Consider the following 13,168-nt stretch of genomic DNA (forward strand, 5'->3'; position numbering starts at 1 on the left):
ATAATTAGAATTAAAAGCAATAAAACGTATTCATAAAAATTAGTCCTCTGCTGCTCCAGGAAGAAAAGGAGAGAGGTCCTGTTTCTCTAAAAATCCCTCTGAAATAGACCTGGTGCTTGGCCCGGCTCGGAACAGAGTAGCAGAGGCCTTAACGCGGGCTGACAGCGGGGTTATTGATACCGCCGGCCGTGCACGGCTCCTCCACCTGAGGAGAGCTCCTGCCGGATCTCTTCCTGCCCTAAATAAATCAGACCCTGCAAGCCAAGCCTCACTGGCTGCACTTATCCATGTAAATTAGCTTGATTTGATGTTCATAATTGCACTCCTCAGCTGCCACACACACACACAAACACCACATCGGCTGCTGCCTCAGATGTGGCGGGCACCCGCTGAGCTGTCACCACTCCAGGCTACCCCCAGTGCAAACCCTCTGCTCAGCCAAGCCCGGCTCTCAGGCCCCTTACACACAGCCGCGCGTTACCGGCTCCCGTTGGCGCTCGTCTCCTGCCTGGAATGCCACTCTCCTGCCCGTCTGCCAATCCATATCCTACCTTTTGTGCAAGTATCTTTTCATTTGCCGGCAAAAGCCTTTGGAAGGCATGTTCTGTGCCAAGCATTGTGCCTGACGCTGGAGACACAGACGCCTACAGAAGTTGCTGTCCCCCGGAGCTGATCGTCTAGTGCAGCAGACACCCTGGGATGGCTGGAACCTGAGGGGAGCAGTGCTACAAAGGAGAGAGATGCCGGGGGCTCAGTGAGCCTGGAGGGTTTCCTGGAGGAGGTGCTGCCTGGCTGCGTCTAGAAGAATATGTAGGGATCAGCCTGGCAAAAGCGGTGGGGTGGGGGGGGGTCTAGAAGATGAAACAGAGTAAAGGAAGGCACAGAAGTATGAAACAGCTGTTGGGAAAAGAAAGCCCAAGTCTCAAGTTCAGCCTTAAAGGAGCAAGAAGGGGAAGGGAGGGAACAAAGGAGGAAAATGAGATGGCAAAGTTAACAAAGACCAAATTACAGAGCACCGTGTGCCATGCTAAAGAGCTACGTATGGCCTGTACAAAGCTGCTCCCTCCTGTTCAAACCCCCATTGGTCTACCCAAAAGCACTTCCTGTGCCTACAGGCAGCTAAACAGCAAGTGCTCACCTAGCTGGGACGGTGCATTAAAAACAACTCTGGGTGTCTAGCAGGATCAATTGGTTCGCCCCTGGGTCTGCTGCCCTGAATTGCAACTTCCAGGTGCCTCCCTTCCTTCTAAATTATGGATGCCTGGCCTGGGCTCTCAGCCTGTGTCCCTGCCACCTCTGGGTAATGACTAGTGACTGTCCTCTACTTGATCCAAGTTATCCCTCTTTTGAACCCTCTCCAATCAGGCTTTCATCACCATCACACCTCTGAAGCTATTCTCATTAACGTCACCAATGACTTCCAGATAGCTAAATTCCATGTCATCTTATATGACATATAAGCAGCATTTGACACAATGTTGATCACATCCTTCTCCCTGATCCTTTCTTTACTAGCCCTTCAGGACACCACACTCCCTTTCCTCCCATCTTGCTGTTTGCTCTCTTTCTCTCAATCTCCTTTTCTGGTTCCACTTCTTCCAGAACTCTAAATGTGGCAGTGCCTGAGGGTTCAGTCTTTGGTTTCCTCTCTAAACTGTGATACTGTTGGTGATGGTTCAGCCCATGTGTCAATTTGCATAGGATATGGTATCCAGTTGTTTGGTCAAGCAAGCACTGGCCTCATTGTTACTGTGAGGGTATTTCATAGATGGATTTGCATATACAGTCAGTTGATTGCATCTGTGGCTGATTGCATCTACAATCAACAAAGGAGATTGCCCTCAGCAATGAGAGGCATCTCCTCATCCAATCAGTTAGAGGTCTTAAACCCAAACAGAAGATTTCAGGAGTCAGAAAGAACTACTTCAGCCAGCCAGTTTCTCCTGGAGAGTTCAGCTTTGCCTTCATCAGAGTTTCCAACTTGAAGGCTGCCCTGCAAAATTTGGACTTGCCAATCCCCATGTTTTGAGAGCCAATTCCTATAATAACTATTAATAAGGATGTGGAGCAACTAGAACACTCATGCATTGTTGGTTGGAGAATAAATTGGTACAAACACTGTGGAAAACTGTTTAACAGAATCTATTAAAAGTAAATGTATTTGCATGCCCTAAGATCTAGCAATTCTACCGGTTAGTATACACCCAATAAAAATGCCTACATATGTGCCACAAAAGACACAAACAAGAATACTCATAGCATCATTATTTGTAATAGCCCAAACCTGGAAACAACCCAAATGTCTTATCAACATTAGAATAGATAAACAAATTGTGGTGTATCACACAATGGAACACCATACAACAATAAAGGAGAATATATTACTCCTACCTGCAACAGTGTGAATCGATCTCATAATTTCAAGCAGAGGAAACCAGACTAAAAAACAAAAAAGAGTACATACTGTACATTGCCATTTATATTATTTTTATAGCAGAAAAAACTAATCTACAGTGTTAGATTAATGGCAACCCTTGGGAAGGGGTACGAGGAGGACTTCTGGGCTGCTAATAGTGGTCAATTTCTTGATTTAGATGGTGGTCACACAAATGTGAAAGTTCCTTGTCTTCAGTCAAGTTCCTTAGAAGTAAAGCCTAATATGAGGATTCTCGTGCACATGATTTATTGAAGAGTGCTCTCAGAAGACAGGTGCTGAGGGAAGCCGGGAGGGCAAGGGAAGGAAGCTAAGCAAAGATGTGATCTTGGCTGGAGACTGGCTTCAGCCTCATCCCAAGGGACCTCTGGAGCATGAATTGCACCACAGATTTGGCCTCCACTTAAGGCAAGGGGGCTGGCCTTTTGTCCCCTATACCAAGGTAGCTCTCATTGACAGAAGCAATGCTCCCATAGCAAGGGATTGCTGGGGGCCGTTAGCAGACAGCACTCAACAGCTGTGGGATGGGTGCACGGTCCAAGGAGGGGCTCTGGGCATCACCTACAGCACCCACTTCAGGCATCTGGCTGTGCACTTGTGATTTGTGCACCTTCCTTTATGTACATTATATTTCGAATGCAAAGTTTATTGAGTGGGGAGGGGATTGGAGCCATCCTGGAATTCTCTCACACAACCCATCCACAAAGCCTGTCAATACCAACCACTTCTCTCCACGTCCACTGCTACACCCAGGGCCTCTCTCGCCTGGATTTCTATCTAAGCCTCCTAACCAATGTCCTGCTTCCATCCTAGCCTCCTATAGTCTATTCACAATATACCAGGCAGAAGTATCCCTTGGTTCCCTTTAAAACATAATTCAGATCACATCCCTGCTCTGCTCAAAACCCTCTGATGGCTCTGCATTTTACTCAAAAAAAAAGAACACAAGTCCTTACAATGTCTATAAACCCCTACCACATGATCTGGCCCCCATCAATTCTCTAACCTCATCTCCACCCCCACCACCTGTTTCCTCTTCTCTAGACACACAGGCCTTTCTATGCTATTCCTAGAACACACCAAGCCCACTCCTGCCTTAGGTCCTGTGCCCTGGCTACTCCTTTGCCTGGAAAGCCTTCTCCTGGGATGCCCACAAGACTAAATCCCTCATTTCCTTCCTGTAAATCTTCACCAAACTATCACTTTCTCAAGGAGGCCAAATCTGGAGCCATATATAAAATTGAACCCAATCCACCCCTGCCCGCACTCCCAATTCCCCTTACCCCACTGTATTTCTCTTTTCTATAGCACTTTTTGTCCTCGAATATACTACATAATTTACTTATTAACTGTTTATTGCTGATTATCATCTCCTTCCACCCCACCCCACCACACATACACACACCAGAATGACTTGCACAAGGCATAGGTCTGCTGTTTGCTGAATGAGTCAGCCTCCCCTGCACACTGCTCTTGGGATGTTGTGCAGAATCTGGCCCTTGCAACTACTCTTCCAGCAAGGACTCTCTCTGTCCCCAGCATCTCATCTTACAGACCACACATTGTATCAGGCATCACCTCCTGTCTGCCACTCAGCTCGACAGGTGCCCTGTTCTAGAAAGTGCTCTCGTTGCATTGCTCCATGCCTCACCCCTCAGGCTCTAGGCTATAGGGAGCACATCTTATATGTCTCCCCTATTTCCCACAGGCCCTAACACAGAGCTAGGCACAGAACAGAAGCCAGATAAGCACCTGTGGGAAGGATGAGCAAATGTCATTTAAATTGAATTTAAAAGATAGCTTCAGAAGTAAGTTTAAAAGTGCTAATGAAGGTTTATCATTTTAACCCCCAAAGAGAACCCAGGAGACTTCAAAAAAATTCACAAGCAGGTTAGAGGGGGAAAGTAATGATGATAAACTACCTGCGATTCATTCTGGTTTTTAAAATTCATTTGAGCTCACACAATGCTGGTCAGAGATAATCGATGGCGTGGAGCAGAGGTGAGAAGTCAGCACACAGCTCTCAGGGCAAATAGAGATAGAGTCCCCCTTGCCGTAATGGATGGCAGCAACCTTCAGCTCCTAATTGCTCCCAAAGAATTCAGTGTGACTCCAACCCCAAATCACACACATTGGGAGAGGAAGGACAGAAGCCAAGGCCAGAGTTTCCATCAGCAAAATTGGAGTCACTTGAGAAATGGAGAAGGAAGGATCCCTCATCTTAGTCTGCCCTATAAAAGCCTAAGTGATGTATTTTCTTCCCCCAGTTGACTTTTTTTAAGTGTCTCTCTCATAAGTCATTGATAACGAATTTCACAATCGCTGCATCATGTGACAGTCATAAAATATTGCCTGCGCTTTTCCCAGCAAATTTTAGAATTGAGCCAATAATTGAATCCAAATTATCTATTAAGTTAATTCTTTAGTAGACAATATTTTACAGTTGAAGTCGTTTTTCACAAGTACTCTGGAATGAAGTCAGTGTGGAATTAGCAATGACTTTTCCCCCTCCTGAACAAGTAAAAATAAAATTGCTGGGTTCAGCCTGGAGGGTGTCAAGCTATTATGAATTCTTTTCTTTTATAATTTTTCCCTCTTCCTGGTTAGAACAAACTCTAGGCCCTCAGAAATCAGCAGGTGGACAACTGGATATTGCTTCTGTATAGTCCTTGTCTCACCTAGAGCCGTCCTGGGACCACCTCACACCTGTAGTCACATGTCACCCTCTTTGGCACACAGCGTCAGGGCCCCCACTCCTAAGAGGACCTGGTACTTCTAAGACAGGTGCAGAATGCCCTTGTGGAGTTGGGCCACGCCACCCTTCCCTTTTCTGAGATCTAACCTCCTACCCCCAAGGTAGGGCCCCTGTAGTCATGCTTGTACCAAGTGACCCTGTCCCCACCTTCCTCACCTGCCCCTTCTCTGGCCATAACTGATTGTACCAAGGTGGACACCTGGTCTGAGCTGAGGCAATGAGAGTTCTTCTTACACGATTTGAACTTGAGTCAAAGAGGCACCCGTCATTCTCTGTTGGATCCTTGAATTAAGGACATGAAATGCGCATGCACTTTACACAGGATAATTGCTCCACAGCTCCCACATTTTCCTGGATCTGTCTGGAACTGGAGGGAGAGAAGAAGAGTGGGAGCAAGAGGGAGAAGGAGAATGAAAGAGAGAGGGGAGAGAGGAGCACTGATGAGGGGACACAATGTCCCAGAGAGGGAGGCACTGTTTCTGTTTCTGGTCCCTTCTGCTCTTGGTTTCCATGAGATCCTGTGCACTTATGTGACCTGCATGAAGCTTGGCTTTTGGGCCCCTCTTTCATTATGGTGAAGGAATGAGGGGGAAAAAACCCTCACATTTCTAACAACAAAAGTTCCGAAGATCTAAAAATTGCTCTTGGCTGAAGGGCTTCTTGAGGAGGTAAGGAAAAGGGGTTGCACTTACCAATCCAATGCTTTGAACCTTTTCTTTCCTCTGAGTCTCAGGCATCAGGAGAGCTATGCAGATCTCTCCATCCCTTCTTCCTTCTCCCTCCACCAAATGGCATCTGAGGAGCATCACACCCTTTCTCTGGTAGAATCCACCACCAAACACTGGTCAGCAAAACAAAAGGATCCATTCATTCACTCCATCTGTATTCACTGAGTGCCATTTGGAGCCAATGACAAGACAGTCGGGTTCCGGCTCATGTGGAAGACACAGGCAAGACCTAAGATAGTCTAAAAGGACCTATAATTTAACCCTGTGTCCTATCATATTTATTGGCTCATGTGGAAGACATGGGCAAGACACAGGATAGTCTAAAAGGACTTATAATTTAACCCTGTGTCCCTGTCTATTTATGAAAAATTCCCCCACTTTTTGCAAAACTGATATAGCGAGTTTTTTTTTTTAATCTGTTTCTGTCATTATTTCCTTTTTCATTCTGTTTTGTTTTATTATATCTTCCTTTTATCTTTTGATCATTCTTGTCAGGGGTTTTTCTATCTTACTAATCTTTTCAAAAGAACTACATTGAGCTTTAATAAACTACCGTGATTTTTATTGTTATTCTCCATTCATTTGTTTCCACCTTTGTATTTATCATTTCCTTCCTTTTTTCTCTAGGCTTATTCTATTGCTACATTTCCAATCTCTTGCAATAAATGCTTAGCTCATTTGCTTTCAGTCTTCTAGGCCTTTGAATAAATGTACTTAAGACCATATATTTTTTCCTAAGTGCTGCTTTATCTTTGTCCCTCAAATTTTGACAAGTGGCATATTCATTCATGTAGCTATAAATATTTTTATTGTCTTTATTATTTCTTCTTTAATCCAAAGACTTTTTAGTAGTTTCATTTCTTAGTTTCCAGACTTACAGGTTTGTTTGGTTGGGTTTTTACTTTATTTGTGTATAGGTATGAAGTAGGGGTCCTCCTTTCTGTTTGTTTGTTTTTCAAATGCAGATCCAGTTATCCCAGAACCATTTGTTGAAAAGACTGTTCTTTCCCAAGTGAGTTGTCTTTGCCACCTTGTCAAACATCAGTTGGCTGTAAATGTGAGGGTAGATTTCTGAGCAATCAATTCTATTCCATTGGTCTATATGTCTGTCCTTGTGCCAGTACCATGCTGCTTTGGTTACTGTGGCTTTGTAATAAGTTTTAAGATCAGGAAGAGAAATGTGAGTCCTCCAACCTCAATCTGTTTTTTCAAGATGGCTTTAGCTATTCAGGGCCTCTTAGACTTCCATATAAATTTAATGACTGGTTTTTCCATTTCTGCAAAGAACATTGTTGGAATTTTGATTGGAATTGCATTGAATCTATAAATTGCTTTGGGTAGGATTGACATCTTAACATCTTCCAAACCATGAACATGAAATACCTTTCCATTTATTTACATCTTCTTTAATTTCTTTTAGCAATGTGTTATAGTTTTCTGTATGCAAGTCCTAGATATTTTATTCTTTTAGTTGCTATTGTGAGTGGAATTTTTTTCTTGATTTCTCCTTCCAGTTGTTCATTGCTTATGTATAGAAACACTGCAGATTTTGTGGTGTTGATCTTGTACCCTGCCACTTTGCTAAATTCATTTATCAGCTCTAGGAGCTTTGCTGTGGATTTTTCAGAATTTTCTGTATATAGGATCATGCCTTCTGAAAATAGGAAAAGCTTTACTTCTTCCTTTCCTATTTAGATTTTATTTCTTTTTCTTACCTAATTGCTCTGCAAGAACTTCCAGTACAATGTTCAATAAGAGTGGTGAAGTGGACATCCTTGTTTAGTTTCTATCTCAGAGGGAAAGCGTTCAGACTTTCACAATTAAGTAGTATGTTATCTGTGAATTTTTCATATTGCCCTTTATCATGCTGAGGAAATTTGCTTCTATTCCTAGTGTTCTAAGTTTTTTACCAAAAAAAAAGGGTGCTTTATTTTGCCTAATGTCTTTTCTGCATCATTTGAGATGATTACGTAGTTTCTTCCCTTAATTCTGTTAATTGGTGTATTACCTTAATAGATTTTCTTTTGTTGAATCACCCTTGCATACCAGGGTTAAATCCCACTTATCATGGCATATAATTATTTTAATATGCCGTTGGATTTGGTTTGCTAGTATTTTTGTTGAGGATTTTTGCATGTATATTCTTAAGACATATTGGTCTGTAGTTTTCTTTTCTTGTGGTATCTTTATCCAGCTTTGGTATTAGGGTGAAGTTGGCTTGTAGAATGAGTTAGGGAGTGTTCCCTCCTCTTCAATTTTTTGGAAGCATTTGAGCAGGATTGGAGTTAAGTCTTCTTGGAATGTCTGATAGAATTCTCTTGTGAAGCCATTCGGTCCTGGGCTTTTCTTTGTTGGGAGGTTTTTGATGACTGATTCAATTTCTTTACAAGTAATTGGTTTGCTGAGCTCTTCTATTTCTTCTTGAGTCAATGTAGGTAGTTTGTGTATTTATAAGAATTTGTCCAGTTCATCTAGGTTATCTAATTTATTCTCATACATTAGTTCATAGTATCCCCTTATTGCCCTGTTTATTTCAGCAGGTTAAATAGTAAAGTCCCCCTTTTCATTTCTGATTTTTGTTTTTTGTATCCTCTCTCTTTTCTCTCTGTTGGTCTGGCCAAATGATTATCGATTTTATTGAGCTTTTCAAAGAACCAACTTTTGGTTTTGTTGCTTCTCTCTACTGTTTTTCTGTTTTCTATTTCATTATCTCCACTCTAATCTTTCTTATTTCCTTCCTTTTACTGGCTTTGGGTTTTGTTTACTCTTCTTTTTCTTGTTCTTCTGATTTTGAGGTTAGGTCTCTGATTTGAAGTCTTCTTTTTTAATGTAAGCATTTAGAGCTATAAGTTCCCTCTCAGCACTGCCTTCACTGAATCCCATAAGTTTGGGTATGTTATATTTTCATTTTCATTTGCCTCAATATATTTCCTAATTTCACTTCTGGTTTCCTCTTTAACCCATTGGTTGTTTAAGAGTACATTGTTAAATTTCCACATATTTGTGAATTTTCCGTTTCTCTCTCTTTTATTGATTTCTAGCTTCATTCTGTTGTGGTTAGAGAATATACACTGCATGGTTTCAATATTTGTCAATTTCTTGAGATGTGTTGTGACCCAACCTATTGTCTGTCTTTGAAAATGATCCATGTGCACTTGACAAGAATATGTATTCTGTTTTCAGTGGGTGCAGTGCTCTACATATATCTGTTAGGTCTAGATGGTTTGGTATATTATTCAAGTCCTGTACTTCCTTGTTGATCTTCTGACTAGATGTTCTATCCATTATTCAGAATGGTGTGTTAAAGTCTCCTACTGTTAATGCAGAATCACCAATTTCTCCTTTCAAATCTGTCAGTGTTTGCTACATATATTTTGGGGTTCTACTGTTAGGTACACAAATATTTATAAGTGTTACATCTTCCTGCTGAATTGTCCCCTTTACCAGTATTTAATGACCATCTTTGTTTCTCATAAATGTTTTTGACTTAAAGTCTATTTTATCCTATATTAGTATTGCCACCCCAGCTCTCTTATGGTGACTATTTGTGTGGTATATTTTTCCCATCCTTTTGCCCTCAATCTACTTGTATCTTTGACGTTAAGGTGAGTCTCTTACAGACAGCATATAGTTGGGTCATGATTTTTTATCTGTTCTGCCAATCTCTGTCTTTTGACTGGAGAGTTTAATTCATTTACATTTAAAGTCATTACTGATAATACAGGACTTCCTTCTGCCATTTTGCTATTTAGCCTTTTTAAGTCTTATACGTTTTTTGTTCCTCACTTCCATTAAAATCAACTTTTATATTTATTGGCTTTTTTGTGTCGTACCCTACTGAGTGCCTTCTCACTTCTATCTGGATATATTTTTCATCTATTTTTCTTGTGGTTATCATGGGGTTAAAATAACATCCTAAATATATAACAGTCATATTTGATTTGATACCAACTTAACTTCAATAGCATGCACATATACTTTTCCTATACCCTTCTGTACCCCCACCATTTTTTGTAGTTGTTATCACTTCTGTATTTGTACATTGTATGTCCCACACCCTAGATTTATCATTACTTTTTATGCATTTGTATGTAAGCACCCATAGGAAGTAGGAAATGGAGTTACATACCAAACATACAATACAATAATACTAACATTTATAATTCTTCAAGTGGCTACCTTTACCTCAGTTCTTTATTTATTTATGCTGCTTTGAACCACTGTCTAGTGTCCTTTCCTTTCAGTCTGAGGAACTCCTTTTAGTATTGCCGGTAGGAGTGGTCTAGTGGTGATGAATTCCCTCAGCTTTTGTTTATCTGAAAAGGTCTTAATCTCTCCCTCATTTTTGAAAGAGAGTCTCACCAGATATAAAATTCTTGGCTGGCAGTTGTTTTCCTTCAGCACTTGAAGTATTTCAACACACTGCCTTCTTGCCTACTTGGTTTCTGATGAGAAATCAGCACTCAACCTATTTGGGACTTCCTTGTATGTAACGCATTGCTTTTCTCTTGCAGCTTTCAGAACGCTCTCCTTGTCCTTTGTATTTTATAGTGTAAGCAGTATATGACTGGGTGTATTTTTCTTCATGTTTATCCTGTTTGGTGTTTTCTGAGCTTCTTGAATGGTTATTTTCACATCTTTTGCTGAGTTTAGGAAGTTCTCTGTCATTTCTTTGACTATACCTTCTGCCCCTTTCTCTCTTTCTTCTCCTTCTACAACTCCTATAATGCATACATTGGTGCACTTGACGGTGTCCCATAGCTGTCTAAGGCTACTTTTGCTTTTAATATTTCTTTTTTCTTTCTGCTGCTCAGCCTGACGTGTGCAAGTGTGTGTGGAGGGTAAGGGTCATTTCAAGTGTCTTGTCTTCAAGTTCACTGATTCTTTCTTCTGCCAGCTCCCTAATTTGTTCTTAAAACCCTTCTGGGCATTTTTCATTTCAGTTACTGTGGTCTTCAACTCCAGTAATTTTGTTTTAGTTCCCTATTACAATTTCTATCTCTTTACTAAGTTTCTCATATTGATCATTCATTGCTTTCCTGATATCCTTTAGTTCTTTCTCCATACTTTCCTTTATCTCCCAGAACAAGTTTAAGATCATTTTTTAAAGACTTTGTTCCATATGTCCACATTTGTGTCTTCTTTGTTAGTGTTTTCCTTTTCCTTCTGGTGGGCCATCATTTTCTATTTCTTTGTTTGACTGTACTCTTTTGTTGCACACTGTACATTTTAATATTTTAAAATGTTAGCTCTGGGATTTACTCCCTAGGATGTCAATTTCCTGGTTTTCTGACCAGCTAGTGATAAGACACAGAGATTTTCTTGAGCTTCAGCCCTCCTCTCAGGAAGGTCTGCCCAAGGCAAATGCAGTGTGCAGGGTTTTCCTGTCTTTCTGGGCCTCTGTCCTGAGCTTTTGCTCTTTACTTGTTTTGGAGTTCTCCTGTTTGCAGGAGTTTGGTTGTTCCCTCAATTTCCCAGGAGACAGATCTCCCTCTCCCAAGTACTTGGTTACCAATAGGCCTTTGTCCCAGACTGTTCATCTCTATAGGTTTTTACATTCCTTTCATTGTCTCATGCTGCTTTTGCATAGAGAGGACTTTCCCAAGTCAGTCTTTTCCAGTAAAAACAGGGCCAGGGACCCACAAAGTGGGCACAGACTGGCTCAACAGTGCCCTTGGGAGGGGATCTGGAAGGGCTTCAAAAGCTTCTCTGATGGGTCCTGAAAGCTGAGCTTTCTTGGCCTTCCCAGAAAAATGAGCCCTTTGGCTAACTCCGTTGCAGCCCTGAAGAAGCACTGCATCTTTAGCTCTCCACTGCCTTCACCCCTGTCCAATGTGGGTTGAATCAATAGCTGCCTTCAGAGCTGGGACCCAGCAATCTGAATTTGCTAACCAAAAGCCATGATCAGTGATCAACCATATTTACCCTGTTCTTGGGAAAGGGGATTTTTATGTCCCTTTCAGTCACCAGTGTAGCCAGGGACTGGACCCCACAGTGGCCGGCTGCAAGAGTGGGGGATGGGTGCTGGTAGCCACCACACAGGGAGAATAATTTACAGTTCTTTACCAAAATTTATCTGCCTCTTCCTCTTGCTCTTCCTTGGTTGCTGTACCGTGTTCTTCTGGCCTCTGGAGTTTCAAAATAGTTGTTTCAGACAGTTCCTACTTGTTTAATAGTTGTTTTGGTGGGAGGACTGAGTCCTGGAGCTCCCTAATATGCCATAGTCCCTGGAAGTCCTTTTCCATAGTAAGAATTTTTTGCACTCAGGGAAATGAAGCAGAAATTGTTAGAGTTGACTACAGATGCTTTTACTTCTGGGGAGGGGGCAGAGAACACAGGATGAAAGGGCAACTTTGATGAGGCCCCCTTTTCATGCATGCAGCAGAAGTGCCCCAATAAAGACTGCCCAGGCATTCAAATCACTGAAGAGCTCCAGTGATGTGCAGTGATTACAATCAGGGGTAGAACATACCAAATCCTGCAGCCATTTTGTGCCACTGTTAGAATGAGGCCCCTTCTCTCTTTTGCAGCCTGGAGTAGAAGAACCTACCAGCCTCTTCTATTCATCTGGATCAGTATCACTAATCCCTCAAGCCGGCTCCACATTCCAAGTGTGCAAGGTATCATCCTTTTGAGCCAGCTGCAGCCCACCCAAATAATGGGTCAAGAGTGGGTTACAGGCATACAAGATACTGATCCCAGGAGCCCTCTGGTGCCTGGGCAGGGCCTGACCTCTGGCTGCAAGCAGTCTCTTCCATTTATTCCAGATAATAAAATGAAAATGTTATCCTTTTCTGTGGATGCCATGATGTGGAAGGAAGGGAGGGAAGGAAGGAGCGAGGAAAAATAAAGAAAAGAAAAAGAAAGAAAAAATTGAGAAGCCCTTGTTGAATCTCCTCCTGCCTCACCCATAAGAAGCTACTCTACCTTTCATTCATTCATTCATTCATTCAACGAAAATGCATTGGGCATCCATTATATGCCAAGCACATTCCAGTGAGTCAGCTGCAAACTCTTCTGTTCCCTCTGTTACCAAGAAACTGTCTAATTTTGAGCCAGCCCCTTTTCCTCTCCGGGCCTCAGACCCGTGCATAAACTAAAGAGGACTGAACTAGATACCGTCCAAGATCCTGGCTAACTCTGACATTCTCATCATGGTGGGAAAAGATTTATGGGATATCAACAACCCTTTTTCGCTTACGTTTTGTCTCCTTCCCTACCACCATTCATGCTAGTAAGTCTTTCCTTGAC

At 42.0% G+C, this 13,168-nt stretch overlaps 1 long non-coding RNA gene across 1 annotated transcript in view; it reads right to left on the reverse strand.

Annotated features, from left to right (window-relative positions):
* Positions 1-5,954, reverse strand: part of LOC119516905 — a 261,419-nt gene extending 255,465 nt beyond the window's left edge. The window contains exons 1-2 of the long non-coding RNA XR_005213401.1: positions 5,882-5,954; positions 2,392-2,439 (exon numbers count right to left, since the gene is read on the reverse strand). This is a non-coding gene — a long non-coding RNA (uncharacterized LOC119516905). The remainder of the gene's footprint in view (positions 1-2,391; positions 2,440-5,881) is intronic.
* Positions 5,955-13,168: the final 7,214 nt, after the last annotated feature.

The sequence above is a fragment of the Choloepus didactylus genome, chromosome 20 (genome assembly GCF_015220235.1).
Source record: "Choloepus didactylus isolate mChoDid1 chromosome 20, mChoDid1.pri, whole genome shotgun sequence".
NCBI lineage: Eukaryota > Metazoa > Chordata > Mammalia > Pilosa > Megalonychidae > Choloepus > Choloepus didactylus.